At 44.1% G+C, this 18,389-nt stretch overlaps 1 protein-coding gene and 1 non-coding gene across 2 annotated transcripts in view; one reads left to right on the top strand and one right to left on the bottom strand.

The window, feature by feature from the left end:
* The window catches only part of LOC126416333 (uncharacterized), a 391,314-nt gene that overhangs the window by 327,420 nt on the left and 45,505 nt on the right, over window positions 1-18,389 (bottom strand). The gene's annotated exons all lie outside the window — the stretch shown is intronic.
* Trnat-ugu (transfer RNA threonine (anticodon UGU)) lies at window positions 1,526-1,600 on the top strand. The gene has a single exon. It is a non-coding gene; the product is annotated as a tRNA-Thr (tRNA).

Raw genomic sequence — 18,389 nt, 5'->3', positions numbered from 1 at the left:
CTCCTGCACGCCCAGTACGGCCAGGGACACAGTACCTCAATGAAACGTGTGCTGGGCTTTGGATCAGTTGCCGTGCAGCCCTCTGTTGGCCACAGAGGTCGCCCGATCTTACTCCATTAGATCCTGTTTGTGGGGCTGGCTTAAGAGTGTGGTCTACAAGCGCAGAATGGATGCAGAGGAGGAACTTCTCGTTCGTACTTTCCATATGTTTGCTCAAGGAAAGGACCGAACGAATGAGCTCAGATCAATAACACAGCAGCTGTCTACAAGAACTGCCAAATGCATTGCAGTTGACGGTGGACTTCTGTGAGGAAATGTACACAATTAAACAAAAAAATTCATCACAATGTTTCATTGAAGTGACAAAAGTCATGGGATACCTTCTAATATCGTATAGGACCTCTGCTTGCTAGACGTAGTGTAGGAAGTCGACATGACATGGACTCAAGACGTTTTTGTAAGACCACTTCAGAAATACTGAGCTATGCCAAAGTGTTGACAGCGTAAGATTTTGTGCACGAACAGACCTCTCGATTATGTCCCATAAATGTTCAATGGTATTCATGTCGGGCGATCTGGGTGGCCAAATCATTCGCTCGTATTGTCCAGAATGTTCTTCAAACCAGTCGCGATCAATTGTGGTCCTGTGACATGGCGCATTATCGGAAAAAAAACCGATCCATGAGTGGCTGAATATGGTCTTCAGTGGTCTAAAAAAAGTGGATCAGTGGCTCTGAGCACTAGGGGACTTAACATCTGAGGTCATCAGTCCCCTAGAACTTAGAAATACTTAAACCTAACTAACCTAAGGACATCATACACGTCCATGCCAGAGGCAGGATTTGAACCTGCGACCGTAGCAGCAGTGCGGTTCCCGATTGAACCACTCGGCCACAGCGGCCGGCTTCAGTGGTCTCCATTTAGCTGAACATAACCATTTAAAACGAAATTAGAATTATATATTAATACCTCCAGCTGCTGACGGGCGTTGATATATATCAACAGGTGAAAATGTTTGCCGCGTCCGTGACTCGAACCCGGGATCCCCTGCTTACGTGCCAGACGCTCTATCCGTCTGAGCCACCGAAGGCACAAAGGCTAGTGTGACTGTAGGGACTATCTCGCGCACGCCTCCTGCGAGAGAGAGTCTCATATGTCCACACACTACATTAGTTGATATACACCAACGCCCGTCAGCAGCTGAAGGTATTAATATAAATCATTCTAATTTCGTTCTAGACGGCTGCATCTCATCAGTGGTGTCTGTTCTTTCGGACATGTCCGAAAGAAGAGACACCATAGCCACACATGTATATAGTTCTGGCAATACCGGCCACGACCTTCTTCTGTGTGGATGCACACATGTTACCCGAACTCTTATGGGACTTGGTAAGAATGTCTTCCACGGGTAATGGGTGTGTTGGGTAGGGACATCGCGAATGTAGTGTGTGGATATATAAGGTTAGAATGTTGGTCTTGGGCGAGCCGTGCGCGAAATAGTCCCTACAGTCGCACTATCCTCTGTGCTCTCGGTGGCTCAGACGGATAGGGCGTCTGCCATGTAAGCAGGAGATCCCGGGTTCGATTCCCGGTCGGGGCACAAATTTTCAACTGTCCCCGTTGGTATATATCAACACCAGTCAGCAGATGAAGGTATTAATATATAATTCTAATTTCGTTCTAGACGGCTGCAGGTCATCAATGGTGTCTGTTACTTCGGACATGTCCGAAAGAATAGACACCATACCCATATAAGTATATATATATATATATATATATATATATATATATATATATATATAGAACCATTTAGAGTGAATGATTGGTTCACTTTGACCAGCCCACACCATTATGCAGCCACCAACAGCTTGCACAGTGGATTATTGACAACCTGCGTCCATGGCTTCGTGGGGTCTGTGCCACATTCGAACCCTACCATCAGCTGTTACCAAATGAAATTGGGGCTCATCAAGCCAGGACACGGTTTTACAGTCGCCTAGGAGGCGACCAATATGGTCATTGAGCCGTGACAGGGTTGCTGGCGTCACCTTGCGAATTCTTGGCGCCACTAGCTCGATCTGTCGTGTGACGACCCTCTGGTTTGAGGCCACTAAGATCTTTGCTCGAGGTTGTTGATGGGGACGGGTCGTGTTTGCGTGTTGTTACATGGCGAGTTGGGGACTGATAGCAGAGGATCGTTTCGACTTACGGAACTCTGAGTTACGGGCCCAGCACGCTTTCACAACCACGCTTTGCTACCACTTACCACTTGCCACGCCACATGCTGTTAGCAAAGGCATTCACATCGGTCATCTGCTGCCATAGTCCATAAACTCCAAATTTCTCTGCGCTTTCCTAACGGATACCTCTGTCGTACGTACCACACTGATTTCTGCAGGTACTATGCATAGCGTTGCTTGTCTGTTAGCACTGACAACTCTACGCAAACGCAGTTGATCTGGGCCGTTAAACGCAGGCCGTTAGCCACTGCGATGTCCGCGGTGAGAGGTAACGCTGAAGTTCGTTATTCTCGGCATACTCATCACAATGTGGATGTCGGAATACTGAATCATATAAGGATTTCCGAAATGGAATGTCCCATGCTTCTAGCTGCAACTACCGTTCCGTGCTCAAATCTATTAATCCCGGTCATGCGGCCATGATCACATTGGAAACCTTTTTGAATGAATCACTTGAGTGCAATTGACAGCTCCACAAAGGCACTGCCCATTTACAAACCTGTGTACACGATATTACCGCCATCTATATATGTGCCTATCGCCATTCCATGACTTTTGTCACGTCAGTATACTATGACCTGCATTTGTCCTATTCCCCATTGGTTCCATTATTTTCCTCAGAAATTGTTAAGGACAGGACATACGCTTATATAAATCTTTTTGTTCAGAGTGACTAATACTATCATCCCTCAAAGCTTGTATTTTTCCTTCTGAATGGCTCTGAGCACTATGGGACTCTACTTCTAAGGTCATCAGTCCCCTAGAACTACTTAAACCTAACTAACCTAAGGACAGCACACACATCCATGCCCGAGGCAGGATTCGAACCTGCGACCGTAGCGGTCGCGCGGTTCCAGGCTGTAGCGTCTAGAACCGCTTGTCCACCCCGGCCGGTTTTCCTTCTAACTCACCCTGTACAGGTCCCTCAGGATAGCTACTGCTAGTTATTTTACGGTTGTTGCCGTTTCCATTGATTCGTCGCCAGTGCGAACGATTGTCGATTTCTTCGCCTATTTAGGCGCACTAAATTACATCCGTGGGGTACACGTCGAAGTATATTTTCATCTGACGGTTTTATTTCGTTAACAGGGACGTGTTGATTTCGGTATGCAAGCCTGTAAGTGAAAGGGTACTGAGCGCCGGTGTCTCAGTAGGAATGGGAAAAACCGACCGGTTAAAACTGATGCCCGTATTTTACTTCTGGATAACTGGTATTTTCGGTATTGTTCTTGGTAATAACAGAAGTTTTAATTTTTTACTAACAATGAGGCAGAAACCCGAAATATTGATTAGCCACAGCAGAAATGCTAAATTTTTCGTTTTTAAATAAACTTTTTCAAGAACAAATAATTTTTATTCGTAAAATTGGCATTGCATTAATATACTGCGTTATTATAGAAAATGGGGAAAAGCATCATTGCTATTTTAATAACATTGCGACAGACAAAAAAGTACATCAGTAGATCCAGAAGAAGGTCATTGTATCCGTTACCATAACGTTGGGTTCTCTATTGTACCTTTTTACGTTACGACGCGGTAAGATACTCAGAAACCTTTTTATGTCAACTGACTGTAGCCGCGGAAACCTGCAAAATTACACTGAATAGCCAGAGAAACTGGTACACCCGGCTGATATCCTGTAGGGCCCCCGCAAGCACACAGAAGTGAAGCAACACGATTTGGCATGGACTCGTCTAATGTCTAAAGTAGTGCTGGAGGAAACTGACAACACGAAACCTGCAGGGCTGTGCATAAATCCGTAAGAGTCCGAGTGGGTGGCGATCTCTTCTGAACACCAAGTTGCAAGGCATCCCAGACATGCCCAGTAATGTTCATGTCTGGCGAGTTTGGACACATCGGAAGTGTTTAAACTCAGAAGAGTGCTCCTGGAGCCACTCTTTAGCAATTCTGGACGCGTGGGTTGTCGCATTGTCCTGCTGGAATTGCCCAAGTCCGTCGGTATGCACAATGGACATGAATGGATGCAGGTGATCAAACAGGATGCTTACGTACTATACGTGTCACCTGTGAGAGTCGTATCAAGATGTATCAGGCGTCCCATATCGTCCCAGTACGAGAAGAGCCGACGATGAAAGAGAGTCCTGATGAAGACGAGCTTACCACAGTCAGCTGGAAAGCAGCGGATGCAAAGTTCGCGGCGAAGAGAAATGCTCTGAATTATTTAGGTGTTTTTTCCTTGGCTTAAATGTGAAACTATTCAGATGTGACAAGCAAATATAACGAGAGAACAAGAAAAATGTACAAATTGCAATTTTATTTATTTCTTTTAGGCAATAAAGAGACAAATGGAAAGGATATGGTAACACGATACAATATTTATGTTTCTTACTAATAATCTGTTTGAGTAGATCTGTTCGCTTCACTTTTTTCTAGCTTTTTATTTTCGTTTTATATTCGAAGGTTATGCAATTCCAATTGCTTCAATAACACAAGTCTCGCAAGTTGCGGTAAAGACAAGTCTCTTGGTTCTTCATTTTTTTCTACCGCAGACTTTAGCAGCATTTGATACATGCTTGACTCTTACCGGAGTAGCTAATGGAACCTTCATAATAACAGGAGTATGTTTCTGGGAGAGCAACACCTATAAATCCATTTTCCAAAATCTTTAAGTTCAATCGATTTATTTACTGTTTCCTTCAGATTAGTTTTATTTTTTATTTGACTGTTCATGTTAGTGATCAAGCTGTGCAACACTACACTGCGTTTGCCAGTTGAGTGGGAGTATCCGTGCGCAATAGAATCTCATGGACTTCTCTGTTCTGACACTAACGTCGGTATTCTAGTTTTGTGTAACACTGTCATTTGCTCAGATATCAAATTGACGAACAGTACTTCGTAAACTGTTATCTTGTCGGCATATTCACTTACGCTGGAAGACGTGTCTGTAATTGGCTCCTAAACTAGACCGGTCTGCGCGTCGTGATCCTCTACATACAACTAACGTTCTATACGACTACAATGGGTCGAGAGGGTAAGGGAGGGAGGCAGACATAGAATAGCTGCGATTTGTCACTAACAGTCGAACGCTGACTCACAGTGAAAAACAAGACGTATCTTAAATGAAATTTTCACTCTGCAGCGGAGTGTGCGCTGATATGAAACTTCCTGGCAGATTAAAACTGTGTGCTGGACCGAGACTCGAACTCGGGGCCTTTGTCTTTCGCGGGCAAGTGCTCTACCACTTGCCTACGAAAGGCAAAGGTCCCGAGTTCGAGTCTCGGTCCGGTACACAGTTTTAATCTGCCAGGAAGTTTCAAGATGTATCTTGTCCTAGGGTTGTATCTAACTCTGTAGAATACACTGGCATTTTCCGACTGAACAGGATACATCTACCTAGATGTAGCTTCTAATTATCTACTTCACAAATAGTAGGCGCTAAATTTAGGTTCTTGAGACTACAAAGTGGACTCTATGCTTTATTCACATTACTCAGTGGACCGTCTTTTTCAGTTGTACTGAACTTCCAAAAATACTGCATATTTCATTTAATGTTGCATTACATTTGTCACTTTTGTGACATGCTTCACTTCTGATGTAAAAAAAGGCACTGCTTCTGTTCGTACTGTCCAGTTAAAACATACACTTAATCTTCGCATCAACTTACCATATCCAGGATTAATTTTCACTCTGATTTGAAATGCCCTGGCAGATTAAAACTCTGTGTTGGACCTTTGCATATCGCGGTAAACCACTTGCTTGCTAAAGACCAAGTTCTCATGTTCAGGTCCCGGTCGGATACACAGTTTTAACCTGCCAGGAAGTTTCAGGTTGGCATATGCTGTCTTTTCTTTTTTCTCTCTCTAAATCGTATCGTCACAGCGATGCTGAAGCTGTGAAGCGTCCGCGTGCAGGCTGCCTTCTCTTTCCAATCGGCTTTAAATCGCACGTTTGAGTGAAAACTTCGGTTTCTATTGGCAACATTCGTCTGTTATCCCGTGTGCTTTCACTCATCTTGATCTCGTATGTCTTCCGCTACCCTGAAAATTTCAAAAGAGTTCAAATTCCAATACAAATTTTATTTCTCTCACTATATTTTCATGTCACATATGTTTGCGTGTTCGACGCTTTGGCTACGTTTTAACCCGCTCGGCGTACAATTTTTGAGTTATAGTTTTGGTTTTTTTAGGATTAAACTTTAATTTATGGAAGGTAGAATGCATGAGTATCCACGGCGAGGAAATGCCACAAAAGAAATTAAAAAATACACAGCGAGTGGGCAGAGATGAACGTGCCTGATACCTGCTGGTACGTCGATCGCTTCCAGGAAGCACTGCAGGGAAATGGAATGCCACTCGCTAGCTTCACTTTCATTTCGCGCAACAGGATAAAATAAGCGGAATAAGAGGAAATTACAAGACATGCACAAGTACACAAGTTCCAAGAACTAATACAACCAAGCGAAAAACAATAATGTATTAAACTTGACGTGCTTGAAGGAATGAGGTGGGGGGGGGGGGTGTTTCAAAAATACATTTCCAAATTTTGGAGACAGTTTTCTTTACACCAAAATAAGATAATAAGTTCATAAAAAACATATGTGCGAAAATACACTGGTGTCCAAAATTAAAGCAACAAACTGCTGTTTCTCCATCCTGAGTCTAATTCACGATATAATCACACAGACTGTCAACATATATCTGTACGACAGTGTTCTGCACGGAAGATGGTATTCTGGTCAACGGACAACCACACCAACGATGACGTCAGAGCATCTATCAAACGCAGTAGTGTTTGCCGGGTAGTCCCATATCCACAATCGCTGTGTACACAGTCACAGACGGTGCATTATGGCACAGAGAAGACGCCTGCCAGACTCTCTGCGGTGGAGGGCGATGGGAAGAATGTAAGCAGAACAGGCGCAAACTGATGTGACCCGATGCTTTAATGCGAATCGTTCTGTTATTTCTCGAATGTGGTGACAGTTTTAGAGACCGAAGCTGTATCCCGAAGGCCAGGGCAACGCTGACCACGTGTGACATCAAACAGAGGCTGTAAGGGGACGAAGGTACCGCCTTAGTGCTACATGACAAATGTCATCTGACCTCGCAACATCCACTGGACGTGTTGTATCGAGGCAAATGGAGTACAGAAGGCTTCGGCAGAGTGGCTTGTATTGTCGGGGCCTGCTGTATGTGTATCTCTGACGATTCTCCACCGAAGGGTAACTGTAGAATGAAGTCGTCAACATACCACCTGGATGTTCGGACAGTGGGCCAGTGTTCTTTTCACAGATTAGTTCCGATTTGGTCTGGAGAGTGATTCTCGACGGATTCGCACTTGGAGGGAGCGTAGAATACGATTTCGGGACCCAAACATAGTGGCAAGAGACCGATATCGAGGACGTTCCCTAACGGTGTGAGCAGGGATTATGTTATCCACTCTAACACCTCTGCATGAAACTGTATAGGTACATCGGCAAGGTTTAACTGCTGTCAGGTATCGTGACGAGATCTTCGGACCTCGTGTCCAGTTGTTGCGAGCTGCTGTGGGTCCGAACTTCGTGCTGATGGACGATAATGCTCGACTTCATAGAGCACGTGTGCTTGAAGTTTTCTAGGAAACGGAAGATACAGCACGTATGGCATGGGTTGCTCGCTCTTCCTGTCTGAATACCACACGGCTTGTCTGCAACAGGCAATGCCAGGGAGACGGGATGCATCACGTCAGCATCCACCAACCACTCTCCAAGACTTGCGAGCAGCTCTGCAGGAAGAATGGGCGCTATCGCCTCAACATGAGACCTGTATTGCTGCCAGAGGTGGTCACACCCCATACTGAGTACGTTAAACAGGTGTCAGAATGTGTGTGCAAATCCTTTAAGTTAGAAAAAAAAACTAAGAACACTTTTGTCTAACGTTATGCGTGTTGCAGTTGTTTAGGTTCTGTATTCTTTACATTGTTTCTACTTTACTATCATCTGTTTATAATGTTTTGTGGCAAAATAAATACAACCTTGCAAAATTTCTGTTTGTTGTTTTAATTTTGGACACAAGTGTACTTCGGTTTCGAGTTATTAATGCAAGTTTACAATTTAGCTGATTGGAAGTCATTAACACACAAAAATGGTTCAAATGTCCTCCTCATGTTCTAAACACTCATGCACCATTGTATAATGGACTCTCGCACTCTTTCAGGCATTTCGAATGGTTTTGCAAGCTTCCTCGACACGTCGATGAGAAGTTTTTTCGTCCGAGTGATCTGCTTCATAGACCAGTTGTTTAAGATGCTCCTAGAGGGGCTAATCGAAAGGACTGAGGTCGGGGCAACTTGCAGATCGGGGCAACTTGCAGACCACAGAATGGATCGTCCTCCTTCTTCCTGACATGTAGTGGAACTCAATCGTGTGTAACCTCATGTTTTCGTTCTTATTTGCAGGGCCACATCTTCTACAGTTCAATTCTTTTATCTTGGCGGCTCGCGCATGCCCGCCCAGACGCAGGAGATTGCTGCGTTGCCAGTTGCACACGACGCAAGCGCCAATAGAAGCAGCGCCATAGTATAGCATAGTTCGCAAGCTTACGTTTAGGGGGGAGCGCGCAGTTCATTAAGGAAAGCCACCAAGGCCGCATTAACCCTTTCGCTGCTACAAAGACGTGCTCCCTGCATTCCGCGCTGTGCGCGATTTTGTCACTGCACTGCTCGCCTGTGCAGACACATCTTGTTCCGACTGCTTTGACACACTTATCAATCGATTCCACAAAAACTATTTGGCCCAAAAATTAGATTTTTACACATCTTCTTGACTGATACCTTCCCCCCATAAATGACTTAATTTTGTTTCGATGCTCAACGCAGTTATTATGCATCATTAAATATAGTAAACCATTGCACGAAATTTTGAAGAGTTTGCAGAGGTAAGTCCATAGAGTATACTTTCCGTATGGTCGATTTTAGTTGCCACAATGTTGAGAATGAAATGTGGACAAGATACCCAAATTTTATATAAAATTTACTGTATAACAATACCTCATTTAAGTACCACATAGGTGTCGTATGTAATACTGAGAAATATTCCGTCTTTCGCGACTGTAACAAAAGTTTTATTTACACTGAGCACGTTTGGCTTTATTTTAAAGCACTTCAATCAATCAAAAGGAAGTAGACAAAATACATTAAACAAAACTGTGGACTTACAAAAACATTAGGACTTGAATATACCGTCTATCAGTGAAGTGCTCTGAGCTATGTCAAATATAATTTTTGTGTGTGGCACACACAAACATCATTTATTTGCTAAAACACTGATCTGCCAACACAAACGTTGAATATTGTGTTACCGCAGCACAAAACTACGAAAGGTGACTTGGCAATGGAGAAGACAAAATACTGTCCACTGAAGATGCTTCAAAAGAGAGAAACGCGTCTGGTCTAAATAAGTCCCTTATTACAGCTGCAGAAGAGGAATATATTTCAGTACCATTGGTAAAACTGCGACTGTGGAACAAAAACAAGAAAGAGAACATGAGTACCATTGTGTATGCGCCATACCTTTCCTTGATTGAAGTGCTTTAAAATAAGGCCAAACGTGTCCGGTGTAAATAATACTTTTATTACAGTCGCGAAAGACAGAATATTTCTCAATATTAGATATAACACCTATGTCGTGCTTAAATTAAATGAGATATTGTTATACAGTATTCTCAACATTGTGGCAACTAAAATCGACCATACGGAAAGTATACACTATGGACTTCTACCTCTGCGAACTCTTCAAAATTTCGTGCAATGGTTTACTACATTTAATGCTGCATAATAACTGCGTTGAACATCGAAACAAAATTAAGTCATTTATGGGGGGAAGGTACCAGTCAAGAAGACGTGTAAAAATCAAATTTTTGGGCCAAATAGTTTTTGTGAAATCGAATGATAAGTGAGTCAAAGCAGTGGGAACGCCATGTGTCTGCTCAGGCGGGCAGTGCAGTGATGACAAAATCGCGCACAGCGCGGAATGCGGCGAGCACGTGTCTGCAGCAGCGAAAGGGTTAATGAAGACACAAAGCACTAGAAATTTCAAAAAATTGCATTCAAACGAATATAATTCGTGAAGTAAGGCACTTTGATATTGTTTATAAATAATTAAAAACATTAAGCACCACACAGGGTTTGAACTCATAACCTTTCACATAGCAGTCCAACACCTTAACCGTTACGCTAACGCACCTCATCTGAGTACTTAATGCCATTAGCGAGTACATAACGTCATGAGGACTATAACACGTCACGCAAAATACTGACAAACACTGTTGGTATGACTATGAATTACTCACGCTTCGTCGAAGTCCAATAGAAAATAAACAATTACCGCTGTTCTTTATTGCGAAAAAGCGGTTCGTGAGAGTGATACAAACACCTTTCCTTGCTATCGCCTGAATTAGGAGTCTTATTGCTTGTTTGGTTTAATTAATTAATAGAATATGAAGCAATTGGTATAAAGAATGCTTTTTCCAAACTTTCTATAAAAGAATGTCTGCTATCAAGACATTGCTTTTGTTCTATTACTTTATTTATGACTGAACGTTTCTAAAACTGAAGACACTCGTCCATGCTCTGCACTGCAGTCGAGATGTGGCAACGTTGTTCTCTGTTCATTGGCTGACTGTATTTTGTGATGTCAGATGCGCAGAACGAACCTAAACTCGGCCGCCAACATAAATGACGCGCACTTTGGTAGATCTTAAAGAGTGTTGTGAATAAAGTCACTGAGCCGCGCACGGCTCGTGTTCATGCCATTTATTGTTTGTCACCTTCAATTACGGTACTGCCGGCTCGTTTTCTTATTCCATTTACTGGTGTCACTAACTTCCTGCCTTACCTTCCCGTGAGCGGCAGCAGCAGCGCGTATCGATAGGTGCACTGTCATTCCGTCTCTGGAGCGACCGATAGTATTTCCGGGTCGTCGTGTGTTTGGCAGTCAGTTCGGGACAGTCCAGCAGTGCATGTGCAGTCTTCTTGACTGGGGGATGGAGCGCCAGTGAAGCGTCGACAGCCAGTGCTCGCCGACCGCTGGAGACACACGTGAACTGTCCGACGGAGGGATATTAGAGTGGGACGACCGTTGGTTGGTCGTTCGGTTGGTCGTCTCATCAGCCGACGTATACTTGGCCCTTTCACCGTTTCCGGGCTTGGAGAGTCGGTCGGTTGGCGTGGAGCAGTGAGGAATACTCCACGGGATGTAGTTTGGCCGGGGCCGCTGGCGGTCTCTATGTCCGTCGGAGTGTGTGAGGCTGTTCCCATTGCCACGAGGTCCGTGGCTCACTGACCCTGGACACAAAGTTGAGTATTGATTTAATCTACCAGCAGGTCAAGACTGTTCACATTGTGTCGTTTGGAGTTCGTTGTGGGCTGTTGGGATATTCCCGCGAGCAACAACGTGGTTTTCGAGTTGGAAAATTCTAGTCACCCTCCGGTGGAATTTCACTGTATTTGGTTATTTGAATTGAAGTGCACTAGCGGAATCTTCTGCCTTGTGGCTGTTAACGTTCCGGTTACCTGCCCTGGCCGTTGACGTAAATAGGCAGTGTAGTTGTTGCTGTCCAGCATGGTGTGTAGTTTGACAGCTCCATGTATGATTGGCTGTGGGCGCCAATATCTTCTACATTGTTCCGTTGAACTCCCTGTTGTGCCCTGGTCGGGTGAGATGGACGTTATGCTGTCGGTGGGTCCGCTGACTGTCGGTCGGTTGGGTTGTCGTCGGATCGTTAATGGTTGGCCCGACTCCTGTCTCACCTAAGCAAGCGTTAGTGCTTGAATTCCAGGCAGACTCTCGAACATCTGAGCGCCCTTGGGTGTACTGTCCTTTTTTTATTTGTTCTTGTTGTTTGTACTTTATGGCTTCTAGCCGATTTTCTTAAAAATTAATGTTGTTTTGCCCTTGAGGCATTCAGCCTAAATTAAAGAACTGTTTCACGTAAGTTCTTTGGTATTTAAAAAAAATTAATGTTACAGAGTTTTAAGTCTTAGGGCTTCAGCCGATTTGAATTTAACTTGTCTGTTCTTGAAGTGTTAGATTCTTTGGGCCTTCAGGCTAACTAAAGAACTGTTTTAAGATAAGGCTTTTCCTTTTAAATTTCTGTTTTGGTTGAGTTTTGCCTAATTAAGAACCGCTTCACATAAGGCCTTTGTTTTTTTTTTAATTAATGTTGTTTAGCCTTAAGTGTTGGGCTTTCACCGATTTTCAATTCAAATTGTTTGCACTGAAAATCTCAGATTCTTTGGGCTTTCGGCCTAAATAAAGAATTGTTGTAAGATAAAGCTTGCCTTTTAAATTTCTGATTATGCTTGCGTTTTAAGTTATTGGCCAGCAGCCGCTTTTAAATTAAAGTGGCTTTCAGCCGGTAATTAAGTCCCAAAGATTAAAGCTGTGTGTTTAAAAAAATTTTTTTTTGGGCTCTTGTAGTGTTTGATCAAATAATAAAGTTGTATGTTCGAATGTAACTGACAGCCCCTTATTTTGTCCCCTTTCCACAATTTAAACTACCTGTCCTGTCCTGCAGGTTAAGCCAGGTGTCTCAGTCACTGTAGATAGAAAGTGTAAGATGTGATGAGAGACTGTTTTGTCCTACCAGACAGTCAGCTTCAATTGCAGCCCATACATTAATCTTAAACAGATGCTGACGTCTAGCCTGTATTGTAGCATGAGGACTGCGATTGGTTCATGCATGTTGGTTGTGGAAATTTGCTGTTCCATTTCTTTTATACTTTGCCTTGTTTGTAAACAAAACTGGAGCGACAGACAATGGATTTCTATAATAAACAATCGCAAAAGTTCTTTGTAGTGGGTGATGGGCAGGCGCAAGGTTCAAAAATAGTTCAGATGGCTCTGAGCAACGTGGGACTTAGCATGTAAAGTCATTAGTCCCCTATAACCCAAGAACACCACACACATCCATGCCTGAGGCAGGATTCGAACCTGCGACCGTAGCGGTCGCGCGGTTCCAGACTGAAGCGCCTAGAATGTCTCGGCCACACCGGCCGGCCAGGTGTAAGGGTCTGTACACGTTGAAGGTGATACGGGTACATCAGTCCACGTGAAGAATCCTCCATATTGAACCTGGAGATGCTCTGATATCTCGCCCTTCTTCAACAGCCTGCCGAATGTGCTCTTCCTGGCACTGGTCGACGTCGGAGCCAACGTCTTGCTGCATAAATAACCTCCCCATCAGCCATGTACCGCTTCCAGTGGAGTGCATCCTTCATTGGGCCAAGCAGATGGAAATCGGAATGTACGTGATCTTGGCGACGAAGAACGCAGCCGGCACACACCCTTGAGTATCCCGCCTGGTGGACGAGTGTGTCAGCGCTACTAACGGAGACGTCCAGTTGAGTAGCGAAATGTTTGATTGTGATCCGTCTGTCAACCCGAACGAGAGTGTCCGCACGTTCCAGCATAGAGTCACAACTGTGTAAGCCGCCCGGTACGCGGGAGATCGGGCGGGTTTGCGCACCCTTGTTGGGATGATGACAGACGCCTCACCCAACGACTCTCCGTGCTTTTGTTCACTGCCAGGTCTCCGTAGGCATTCTGCCAGCGCGTATGACTATCGGTGATGCTCTCGTTTAGCGCCAAGAGAAAATGGATCACAGCTCTTGGCTTGGAACGTTATTTTGAAGGCTACGTATAGCGCCGCTATGCAACGGAAATTCATGAAACTATAGGAGCTGAAGCGGGATCTCCAGTCATCTGCACAGCAGAATTTTTGCAACTAAATCGCAGAAATTCTGCTATGCAGATGACATTGCAATAGCCACTCAGAGCAAGACATTCGAAGAGGGGTAAGCTACTCTGTCAACGGACCTTCAACTTCTTCGGCGGCGAATGCTGGTTTACAAATCACTTGTCAATGTGGACGGCTTTCTCTGCCTCGTGATGACTGGATGTTGTGTGATGTCCTTAGGTTAGTTAGGTTTAAGTAGTCCTAAGTTCTAGGGGACTGATGACCATAGATGTTAAGTCCCATAGTGCTCAGAGCCATTTGAACTATTTTGAATATGGACGGCACTCTTGGTGCTTCGACGTCTTCTGCGAAGGGTAAAAAGAACGAAGTAAGAGGAGTAGGTAAAACTACTCAATTTGTTCTTATTCATGGACCTACTTTATTTTGTGGTGCGAAGTTAAATTTTTCTTTAATGAAAGTTTCTTCTTCTTCCAGTTTGGGTAACGGATGGCTAACTGTAGCTTTCGTTGCTTGTAATAATGCAGGAAGAGCCGGTTTGGAATCCTTTGAAACTAGGGAAATCCTAGCTTACCATACTATACCTGTTTCTGAGATTATTATTGCTAGTGAGGGTTCCTACCTTTTACCGCACGGGAGTTTGTCTTTGTCTTGTCGTAGACGTTGTAAGATAAATTCTGATTGTAGTGTTCACTTATGGGTGAAGGCTAGTGGTCCTTCTTCTTTGGAAGATTGTCGCATTGTGGGTGATTGTACTTTATATAATCATTGAAAGCAGTTCTCAAAAACGGCCCTTTTAAGGGCCACAAATACTACACACTGATCCTGCCAAAAGCCGAGAAGCGATTCTTCTTCGTGTTTTAGCTCTCTGGGATGCTCTCTGGGGCACTCTGGGTACTCTCTGGGCAGCTCATTAGATGTCGAGCACAGTCTCTGATCTTGTTTTTGGCGCGCGATTCAAAAACAGCGTTTACGCATCATTGTAAGAAGCAGTGCCTCAGCGGCTATTCACTCAAACCGAGTGAATGCGCTAGACAGAACAGTGTGCTATTTATAGCATCAGTCCTGGCGCACGCAGCGGATGTGGACTCTTATCAGCTTGCGCAATCGCACCGGAAGTGAGTTTTCCAGCAACACGCTCCTAGTAATACTAGGTAGCGTGTTGCTCCAACGTAATTTGAATCGCGCGCCAGAAACAAGACAACCAATCAGAGACTGTGCTCGACATCTAATGAGCTGCCCAGAGAGTACCCAGAGTGCCCCAGAGAGCATCCCAGAGTGCCCCAGAGAGCTAAAACACCAAGAAGAATCGCTTCTCGGCTTTTGGCAAGATCAATGTGTAGTATTTGTGGCCCTTAAAAGGGCCGTTTTTGAGAACTGCTTTCAATGATTATACAAAGGGCCACAAATACTACACAATGATCTGGCCAAAAGCCGAGAAGCGATTCTTCTTGGTGTTTTAGCTCTCTGGGGCACTCTGGGATGCTCTCTGGGGCACTCTGGGTACTCTCTGGGCAGCTCAATAGATGTCGAGCACAGTCTCTGATTGGTTGTCTTGGTTTTGGCGCGCGATTCAAATTAAGTTGGAGGCTGTGCCCAAATCCAAATAAAATTGAGGTAAGCGTATTCCACCTGAACAATCATGAGGCAAGACGAGAGTTGGTTTGGTTTGGTTGTTTGGGGAAGGAGACCAGACAGCGAGGTCATGGGTCTCATCGGATTAAGGAAGGACGGGGAAGGAAGTCGGCTGTGCCCTTTCACATGAACCATCCCGGCATTTGCCTGGAGCGATTTAGGGAAATCACGGAAAACCTAAATCAGGATGACCGGACGCGGGATTGAACCGTCGTCCTCCCGAATGCGAGTCCAGTGTGCTAGCCACTGCGCCACCTCGCTCGGTCAAGACGAGAGTTACAAGTAACATTTTGCAAAGAGCGATTGACGCACAACAGCCATCCGAAAATCTAGGAATGACTCTTGACCGGTCACTAACCTATAAAAAACACCTAGAAATAACCAGTCAAAAGATAAAAAATCGAAATAACATATTAAGAAAGCTGACTGGAACCTCCTGGGGGGCTCAAGCTAACACCCTACGCACCGCAGCACAATCTCTTCTTTACCCGGTGGCAGAACACTGACCCCCAGTCTAGTACAAGAGCACACACACGAAGAAAATAGACGTCCAGCTTAATACCACCATGAGGATTGTCTCAGGAACTCTGCAATCAACTCCGCTTCCCTGGCTTCATGCCCTTTGCAATATAGCTCCTCCCTCCCTCAGAAGGTAACAAGCAGCTATCCGAGAATGGAAGAAAATTAATGACCCCTCTGTCTCTGAAGATATACCTATCCGAAAAATATTGGACCATCTACCAACTACCCGCCTAAAATATAGGAAACCTATTGGGAAGACGAAGTCCTCAAATTCCCAGAAAGGTACGACATAGTAAGGGAATGGAGGCAATACTTGTCGCTGAATAATCACCATCCTCTCATCACTAATTTTGATCCTTCGATACCGGTGGAAGGAATGCAAATGCCCAGAAGAACTTGGTGCAGACTTATTCGTGTGAGGACTGACCACGGCATGTGTAAGGCTATTCTCCTCAAATAGAAACTCACTGATGACCCACGATGCGACTATGGTGCGGAAGAACAAACAATCCCTCACCTGATCTTCGAATGTCCTGCGAGGAGGTTTGAAGGAGAATGGAGGGATATCATGAATGCTACTGCACGTGCTGTTCAATGGGTGACCTGCTTAGATGTGGACTTGTAATAGCTGCAGTGGCTGTCTCCCTCATCTTTCGCATATTGTTGTTTGCAATCAATCATTTAATAATATATTTGTAATTCGTTTACTATATTAATTAATAGTATGTGTGCAGTTTTACTCTGTAGATGACATACGCTAAATAAATAAATAAGCTGAAGCGGGAATATTCCACGACGTGCTTCAATAAATTCCGCATTTTTTTTTCAACAGAAATTGGCCGAGAAACAAAAAATGTATTGCTTTACTTATAGAACACCCCTCGTACGTCTACACAATGGACTCGAAGGCAGACGAATGACGAATATAAACCAGTCTCGCTGGAAACGCAACGCCGTCTAGCATGTAATGAGTCAAACGGGTGCGTAGGTAACTGAAGTTGTTGGGGTTCATTAAGAACTCGAAAACGAAGGATTTTCGGGCATGTTTTTTTTTTCTTGTTTTGGTGTAAGGAAACTGTCTCCAAAGTTTGTAGAAGTATTTTTGAAACACGTTGAATACAGTAAGGGAATAAAACGTGATGAAACACTGGACGAAAGTGATGTGGATAACTGGAGTCAGTCAAAGGTTCGGGTGCGTGAAGCCGAGTGGATGGTTAGCACACGTATTCGGACCGTGAGCAGCGGAGGTAGCTGCGCTCTCAAGGCGGTCGCGCAAGGACAGCAGTACATTCTAGCAGAGGTCTCGCGTGGTATGCTGGGGACAGCTGTAGCTCTCATCAGCACCAGCCTTGCAGTGAGTCTCACGGTGCGTCGCTGTTTCAGTTGCTTGGCTTCAGATGTACCAAAGGACGATCTTTAGCTTTTATGTCTGTGGTATTCAGAGTCACACTTTGTAAATTTAAAAGAATATTATCCTGCAGCTGTTATGAATACATGAATGTTAGTGTAGAAGGTAAAGACCAATGCTAAAAGTCTGTCATGCAGTTGAATAACAATAACTATGGGGAAGTTATAGACGTGCTAAAAGAACTTCCATCTTACTTTCTGAAATGCGAATGTTAAGCAACTGGTAGTTTAAGAACTTCAGCTGGTTCATTTAGTAAAGAAACACAACTTCCAACACAAAGTGTAGGAATCGACAATAATTGGAAATGGACAAGATTTTTTTATTCAAGACATTAAGAAAGATTTTCAAAGGTTTAAAGTGATCCTCGGGTTACTTCTTTTTTAATGGAATTTGGCGCAAATACCTTGGAGCCAGTCCTTTATAAGACGTGAGTAATACATTTGTTTGTTAACAAAATTTGTTCAAGGGCATACACCGCACACAGCAGCTCACAACACATAAAAGTAACTCGTCATAACAACAGGCAATAAAACCAGTTCTTTTATATTATTAACGAACAAAAGGTAAAGAACGGTGCAAACAGGCCAAATTGTCCTGAAGTGATATTGTGATGCAATCTTTTCAGTTGTAAATGGCATCCAGAAAAGTAAAGATGAAGCAATACATAGATAACATAAAAAACGAATGACAGTCTATGGACGTTGGGAATACTGTAACAGTTCTGACCCTTGGAGCCATAGCTTCATCCGACGTTTACACTTCAGTCGAGCGAAGATACAGCAGCTGATGCATGACATCGTAAAGCCGAGTGAGGTAGGAAGTACAGTTGCTACTACAAAGTTAATCTATCATGAAAACTGCGACAATGAAATCGCCTTGTGATCTGATTGG

The sequence above is a fragment of the Schistocerca serialis genome, chromosome 8, assembly GCF_023864345.2.
Source record: "Schistocerca serialis cubense isolate TAMUIC-IGC-003099 chromosome 8, iqSchSeri2.2, whole genome shotgun sequence".
Classification (NCBI taxonomy): Eukaryota; Metazoa; Arthropoda; class Insecta; order Orthoptera; family Acrididae; genus Schistocerca; species Schistocerca serialis.
Note: the sequence above shows the minus strand (reverse complement) of the source record. Positions and strands in the feature narration are given on the sequence as shown.